The sequence below is a fragment of the Myxocyprinus asiaticus genome, chromosome 11 (genome assembly GCF_019703515.2).
Source record: "Myxocyprinus asiaticus isolate MX2 ecotype Aquarium Trade chromosome 11, UBuf_Myxa_2, whole genome shotgun sequence".
Lineage (NCBI taxonomy): Eukaryota > Metazoa > Chordata > Actinopteri > Cypriniformes > Catostomidae > Myxocyprinus > Myxocyprinus asiaticus.
Window position 1 is genome coordinate 11987047 of NC_059354.1, and position 8696 is coordinate 11995742.

Consider the following 8696-nt stretch of genomic DNA (forward strand, 5'->3'; position numbering starts at 1 on the left):
GACTACATGGATTATTTGTACTTTTAAAAATTTATCTGTCACAACTCAGGACCATTTAAAATGAACTAAACAAAAAAAAAAAAAAAAAAAAAGGCGAAAGAAAAGGTGACCAACTACAGGACCTAAAATATATACTTTTATGTAAATTTTAACCTAAAATCTTGATGTTGATGAAAAAAATGCCCATGGACATATGTATAAACTACCCACTCACAGATGTACAGTGCATCACTTTAAACATCATTTATATAAAAGGTAATAAGGAACAATTGTAAATATCTGTGTGTGCGTAATCAAATCCACTCAAAAGACATGAGATGGAAACTCAATTAGTTTAGCCCCTCATGGCTGGACTGGGGATCTACTTCAACTCAGTAATATCTTGAGATATTATAAAACCAGAGACGTTATAAAAGAAGCATTAGGACATTGAAATGTTTTCCACTACCTTTCCAATGTTGTGAACTGGTTTAAACATATCCACTTTTTTGTTACTCATCCTGTTTTTCCCATTCGGCAGATGTGGATACAGCATGGACACAGAGCTTAATTTTCTATATGGCAAAATGGGAAACATTGCACACAGAGATGTTCTAGAAATGCTCCAATTGGTCTGGCATTTCCCTCAAACACAGTACACTTTGGTGTGTCCCATACTTAAAAAAAAGGCACAAATCCTAGTAGACGCATAACACGTCAGTGAGCATTTCTTCATCAACATCATGATTTTAGGCTAAATTTATATGAATTTATGGGGGAAAGTTTCAGATTTAGGTCCTGTAGGTGGTCACAATTTTCTTTTTCACAGTTTTTTATCACCTTTTGCTAATCTATATTCTCTTATTTAACATAAGGTCATTTTGTTTTGTTGTTGTTGTGAAAACTATTAGATATTTTAACATAAAATTCACATTGCATGAAAAGTAGGTTGATTTAAACACTAAAAATTGTATGTAAGGGTGATTTTGGCATGTCCCACCTCAGAGGTCTTGACCATCTTAACTGTACCCAACAATTCAAATCATAATTATTATTAATTATATTTTAATATAAAAAGGTACTGTTTAGATACGTCAAACATTTTGTGTGCAACCCTGTTACTGCTCAATTTCCCCCCTATTAAAAAAAAAGAAAATTTTCACACCCAAGATGTAACATCATTTGGTGACCCCATGGTGCATGGTGGGATGAAAAGCAATCCCAATCTAACCCCATTTTTTAATCCTAATTGTGCAAATTGCCATGTAAGAAGTTGTTTTTGATCATAATTTGCCTTTAATTTGTTGGAAATAGTATCTGATCTCTAGAGCTGCACCACATCAGCCCATGTTTTACAGTACTGTTCATGTCTGAATGAGGTCATCAGCAGGAGCCCACATTCTGTGCTAGTCCTTCAGCCTCCACAGTAGTTGCCAACACAATGTACAGCCACACAAAAAGAAGTGCGAGAGAGAAAGAAGAAGGAATTCTTGATGAGCCTTGAGCACAGAGGAAGGCCCGATGGAGAATGCCAGCTATGTAGAGCATTCACAACAATGTGTAGTGTCACTAGCAGGGCCCCACAAAAGCGCTGTTCTCTCAGCTGTCAAAGACGCCATTGTGGCATGAGCCGAACAGAACCAACCCGCCAAGGCTCTTTATCACTCGCACATTCCACTCATACTGCCCCCTGACGCACAAGAGAGTGCATTCCCCTCCATTCACTCACTCTCTTCAGATGGGCCAATCTCTCTCTGCCCTTCTTTATTACACCTGCCTCGTGCTCCTGTCTCCAGCTGATGCGCTAAAACCAGACAGAAGCTGCCATAAAATGTAGATTCCTGAGTGTCGTAAAGAACCCTCGGCACCTGAGGAGAGTTGTGCCGTGACAGTTGATGTATCCTGAAGAGTTGACGTCTCCCGGGACCCTGTGTCAGTCAAGCGTGGGAAGCACCAGTCCACGTGCGCACGCCACCCAAAAGCCACACCGCAGCTAAGATTGTAATCTCTTTGAGAGAAAAGTGGGATAACAAGGGCTTTAGGCTGCTTATCCCTCTCATGCCTCAAAGCAGGGATGTGTCGCTCAGCAGAGGAGAGCTTCTAACAGGATAAGACGTCTCAATCCATAGGGGAAGTAATACAAATTGGAAGCTAATTCCATTGTCCCTTATTCACCCCACTATTGTCTTGCCATCCAGTTTTGGTCTTCGACAGCAACAGGGTTGATCTCTCAGGGGCCTGGAAGGTTTGCTTGTTTAGGGCTTGAATGACCCACGGAGAGGTTGTTGCGAGTGTGCCCGGCCTGCTGGGTTGGGATAGAGTCTGGATCAGCTCCCCTGCTGGGCTTATCTTAGTCTGAGCGACAAGAGCCCCGGCCCAGCTCTGCACACACCCACCTCACCTACTAGGCTTCCTCTTGGCTCCTAGAGCAACTGATTGACACTTGTTTAAGGGGCCTGTCTTCATGGAGACATTTTACATATGTGAGGTGCCTCCTTCCTGTCATGTCGGCCCTCCCTGACTCTCACGACTGTGTTAATGGATGCAGGTGGCAGCGTGGGTTATGAAATGAGAATATATTGGTTAGCAACTGTTATTCTTTAGGGTCATGGGCTAGTCATGCTTGACAAAGCCTTGCCTGAAAGATAGATCGATATATGATAATATGTTGTTCAATCAGGCCCATGCCTTAGGTAAAATGAGAGAACAAATTATTTTGTAAGTCAACAGACCTGTTTAGGGCTACATGCATTGCACTATTAAATTCACATGCTGAACTGTTAAGGGCCGGTCCAGCTGATGAGCCTAATTGGGGACAAGACAGGATTTTGACGGATCACTTCCTGCATGAACCTCAGCATCTGTTCTAACTCAGTTACTTGACAATGATCGTGTTTGTAGGAGTAGGGTGGAGTGTGGGACCACTGAGGGAGAGCATTGGCAGTTTGTAGATTTAGGCTGATTCAACCCTTCAGGGGGCCGTCAGAAAGCAGCAGGTCAGTGACAAGGAGAGGAAAAGAGACCCCACCACCCCCACCACCCACCCAGCACACTGACACAAGCATGGTACCTTTTAACCACTCAGTATTAAAGGGTTGGTTTGCATCATCATTTACTCATCATGTTGATCCATACCCTTATGACTCTCTTTCTTATTTAGAACACAAAAGGTGAAATTTCTATTTTCCATATAATGGATGTGAATGGGGACAGGTTCCTGGCAAGCTGCAAAATGACAAAAAAAAAAAAAAAAAAACCATAAAAGTATCATAAAATTTGTCTTGTGTGCTCCATTCTAAGTCTTCTGTAATTTAGGACTGTCAGAATTTATTACATAATATGCCGATTAATTAATTGAATTAATCGCAATTAATCACATTGAAATGTTTACTGAGAAAGGCCCCCAAATAAAGGTAATTTAGAATAATTAAAACAATTATAAATATACTATATAGGCCTAATAATTATAGTAATTCAGATTATTCAAATACATTACATCTTAAAGCATTAATACAATACAAAAAGGGGCTTTAAAGTGAAAATATTGTTTGTTTTATTTCCATATCATTGAACATAATCCTAATATTGGTCTACTTCCCTCTATTTGCTCTATTTTTATTTGATAAGCTTTTTACTCTTGCATCAGATGGACACTTTTGGAATCACTAGTTTTCAGCTCCTCCAGTCATTAGCATTGTATTTTTAGGACGATATGCCAAGTTAAACATAGTTTGAAACTTTGAATAACGCATTTCGAGATCCCTGTATTCTGTCATGCTTTGTCCAGCTGTGCAAGAGCGCATCACCTGTGGAAGTCTGAGCTGCCTGTTCCTTGGTTTGACGAGGCACGTTGTCTGAACAGCTGGAGTGCTGACTGTGCTTGAATTGCTCAGATCAGAAGAACATTCCTTATGACAGAATTTACGTACAGGTCAGGAGCATAATTTGTTGCATTAATATTTTTTTACATGTTATTTTTTAATATAATTAATCACATTTACGTGTTAAATCGACAGCCCTACTGAAATTATACAATACTTTTACATGAGGAACAAACCAAAATTTAATCATTTTTCTACGAAAATCTTCCCTCTTCACTGTAGCTCTCAAATCTAATATGGCACCTTTATACAAGTCGCATTTGATTTGACGTCTGATCAAGATTATCTCATATGACGTCTGATCGTATGACTTTGGTCACGAGACTAAGGGGAATCAATGTTGTTTGATGTTATTGATGTGAAACCTGATGCTGTGTGTCACACAAAGCTATCATATGTCTTCTGAAAACTTGGAATATAATGCACAAGTCAAATGGAGGTTTAAGATACTTTTATGATACTTTTTTGCTATTTTGGAGCAACTTTTCCCCTTCACCTTCATTATATGGAGAAAAAAAACCAGCCAGGATGTTCTTGAAAAAATCACCTTTGCCTTCCATGGAATAAAGAAAGTCAGTGGGTTTTAGAAAAACATGAAGGTAAATAATTAAGATTTTTTTTTTTTTTAAGTTAACTATTTTAAAAATGGGACAGTCTTTTAAATTTGACAATGGTATAAATTAACAAATTTGGCCAACATCAGGGTTGACTATATTTGTGCATTTGTTTTATATTCAACATTGTGGAATGAGTAGTGGTGACTCATTCCAGTAAAATTGTCCATCAACAGGTGAAGCAATTCATGGGGATTGTTCTTGTCATTGCCATTTGAATTAGCTATACATTCGCTTGGCTTAATTTATTTGTTATGCTGCTTGTACCTTAAAGCTGCTGTAATCCAGCATGGCCTGGTCAATGGTCTCAAACTCTTTCCCTTGGAGGTCTTCAGGAAGCCAGTGATGAATGACTGTGCTATATATTACAGGCCTGTGATGAATGATCACATTACAGTGGAGTTCTGCTTTGGCTGGTGCTCTCTCCCTGTCTTACCTGTGTTGAGTCATGGGGTCTATGAGCTTTATGTGAGAAAGTGTAGACAAGGTCAATGCAGCATTCCTCTGACTGCTTCATACCTCAGTGCTGTTCAGCCACAACCTCTAAATGATTTCAGATGCCTGTCTGGCACTCCTGTCTGCATGGGTCTGTCAAAACCATGAATATGGACTTAAATTTTATGGCATGTACTACGCTTCCACTTTTGCCCCAACCTTCAACTATAGTCAGGATCTAAAATTAAAGGAACAGTTCTCCTAAAAACGTCTCTCATTATTTTCTCATCGTAATGTAGCTCCAAACCTGTATAACTTTCTTTGTCTGTCAAGCTCAAAGAAGGATGTAAAAAGTGACTATGTGGTCTCAGAAGACTTCAAATTGACATTTTGAAGACTTTTAGTGTGGTTTTATAGTATTTTTTTGCCTTTTTTCGAGTTTGAGTGGCCAGACTGCATGGCCAGCCAGACTGTGAAATCCCCCCCCCCCCCTTAAAGGCCAACATTTTGTTTCCTCTAAATCTCCGCTTTCACCTTCACTTTTACACCTGAAAGTCACATGTGGTGCCTATTTAATTTCACTTTCACATCTGAAAGTGAAAGTTAAAGTGGAGATTTAGAGTAAAAAAGGACTTAAATGTTCATCTGTTTCTCACCCACACCTGTTATATCGCTTCTGAAGATGTGGATTTACCCACTGGAGTATGGATTACTTTTATGCTGCTTTTATGTCCTTTTTGGAGCTTCAAAATTCTGTTCACCATTCACTTGCCTTGTATGGACCTACAGAGCTGAGATATTCTTCTAAAAATCTTCGATTGTGTTCAGCAGAAGAAAGAAAGTCATACACATCTGGGAGGGCATGAGAGAAAATAGTAAATGATAAGAGAATTCTCATTTTTGGGTGAACTATACCTTTAAATCAAAGATGTACAGTACAAACTGTCTACAAAAGAAAACATCCATCATGATTTGGGCATCTTTAAACAACTTTTACCTAAAAAAAAAAAAACTTTTACCTTGAGAATGCCTAAAGTTCTTTTTCTCCCAAACTCAATGTGGTGAAATATGGAAAACTCTTCAAAGTAAGCGCAAGGCTTTATTTATGAGACCAGGGACAATAAATATAAGGAACAAAATCATAATGAGTCTTCTTCACATTTTGGTGACAGGTGCAGTTTTACCCAGAAACAGCGACCGTCTCTTCTCATCATGGCCGGTAAGAATTATTTTTTCAATTCTGTAAATTGAAAACTGTAGCAAAAAGTTCATTTTGGACCCTATCTACAATACCATTAATCTCTGACCAGCCAATGAAAGTTGTTTTCCCTTTTGAGCCTCCAGTGTAATTGGCCTTTGTAAGTAGATTTTAAAAATGTGGTGGTGCTGTGAATTTACATTCCCCTAAGTTTGTTTACTTTGCTGTGGTGGTTATTGAGGGCTGCTTTAGGCTCTGAAGGACACAATGATCTCATTGTGAGCACAAGAAGCTCGTGGCCCGGCATTGTGATTGAAAAGTACAACGTGCCAAACAGATGTAGGAGCTGCACTCTCTCGCTGAGCCCACTCTATCCGTTGCCAAGTGCCTGAACCCTAGAAACAGGTGGAGGGTGCCCACTAATCCCTTATTAAAATGGAGAAATATTTTAGCTATGCATATGCTCCAATCTGTTGTTCTAGCCCTTGGCTAGACCTAACAGTGCTCATGCATTGTTCAGAGACTTTGTTAAAGGTATAGTTTACCCCAAAATGAAAATTCTCTCATCATTAACTCACCCTCATGCCATCCCAGATGAGTATGACTATCTTTCTTCTGTTGAACACAAATGAAGATTTTTAGAAGAATATTTCAGTTCTGTAGGTCCATACAATGCAAGTGAATGGTGGCCAGAACTTTGAAGCTCAAAAAAGGACATAATGGCAGCATAAAAGTAATCCATACTGTATAAGAGAAGGTGAAAAATGGTCATGAGAAGCCAAATTATATGACTATAAATTACTAACATTAATAGTGGACCTCAGAGGGAAAAAAATAAATATAAAAATGTAAGATATAGCCCCTTTAAACCTATCTTTGTGATACAACCTGGTCTCATAGAATCATGTTTCTTACACCTACATTTTTGCTATATTTTTTTACAGTACATGGCTCGTTGTACGTATTGCGGGAGTTTCCTAGTGAAATGAACACTAGGCGCTATAACAACTATGACTTTTATTCCGTCTCACACAAATTACGAGTAAAATGACTTTTCGCTCTGTTCCTCACATAATATTGTCTTATGACATCAAATCACATTTAGCGCATGACTACATTTTAATATTTGATTTAAATAGCCAGCAACACTTATAAGCTTGTTCAAACTGAGCGGTAGATAAGCTGATAGCGTTTTCCGAGTTAAGATGAGCACCCGAGTCAACATGTGAGGCAAAAGTGTCATAGAAGCACAACAAGATGACGTGGTTGCATTATCAATTGCATTTTTCATGTCACATTTGCTTTTTATGACACTATCTGTTAGGTTTAAGGTTCAGGGTAGGGAGGTAGGTCCATGTAATGTCATTTTGCAAAAATGTCACCACAGTCTCGTAATTTTCACGAGATCAAGCTGGTATGATAGTAGAAGATGGTTAGATTTGAGACAGTCAAGAGAGAGTGAACTGAAAGTTCCAGTTGATGAATCAGCATGCTGTGCTACATTCTACACTGGCTTCCACCTGCTCACTTCATCCATCAGCAGACCACAGAGTGTTTAGACACGAGCAGAAGAAAAAGAGGTGGCAGCCTTCAAACGGCAGCAGAGCTCCTAATGAATCGCTTTCTCTCATCGGTTGACCATGAGTCACAGTGATTAGCACCACTAATGAAAATGTTTGATCTTCAGCTCTGAGGAGGAAAGAGGAATCCCTCTCAGGGCTTCCTGTAATGCTTGTAAGAATTGACCACGTCCAGACCACCAGAGCTCACATATTTGGATGAATAACTCTTTCCGTGTGTCTGTATCTAAATAAGAAGCCACAGCCCTGTGGACAGACTGCTTGTGGAGAGAACTAGAGTCTCAGTTGGAATGTTAAACAGAGTTTTGCGGGAGGAGACTTTGTATTGGACTCTAGAGCCCTGCTCAGATTTCCACATTAACATTCACACTTGTGACAAGGATAAGATAGACAGGAATTGGAATAACATGTTTAGGACTGGGCAGGCATTTTAAATCTGCTTAGAATGAGATGATCTTGCAAGAAATAAATGTTCTTGGAAAAAGTCTGATTCAACATACCTTTCCCTCATTTATAAAAGGAGACAGCACTGATTTGGAATACAATTTAGGAATGTTAAATGTGGAACAATAGGAATAATTTTTCTCCTGTGTTTACAGTATGGACCTGTTTCATGTGACGTCACTGTATGACCGCACCGCCATGTTTGTGACCAAAATTCCATATACCTTCAATGTGCTGCGCTGTGGGATGGAACAAAAGCCATCTTCAGGAGTTAAAAGCAGCTCTTACATTCATACAGACGGAATCAATACAGACCTTTTTTAATACTGTGACTAAATCAGACCAGAAAACAACACAAAAACATTTGTAACTTTTGAATGATGTTTACGGTGATGTACCGGTGGGCGTGTGTATTCGCCGATCACACATCAGATCTGTTGCTGTACAGAGATGAATCGTGGATAAAATATCTTTAAATGTCTGTGAAAGTTCAATTTGGCAATATTTCAGACCTGTATGAACTGGTCCTGGGACTTGGCATGGATCAAAAGGAATTTTTGATTTT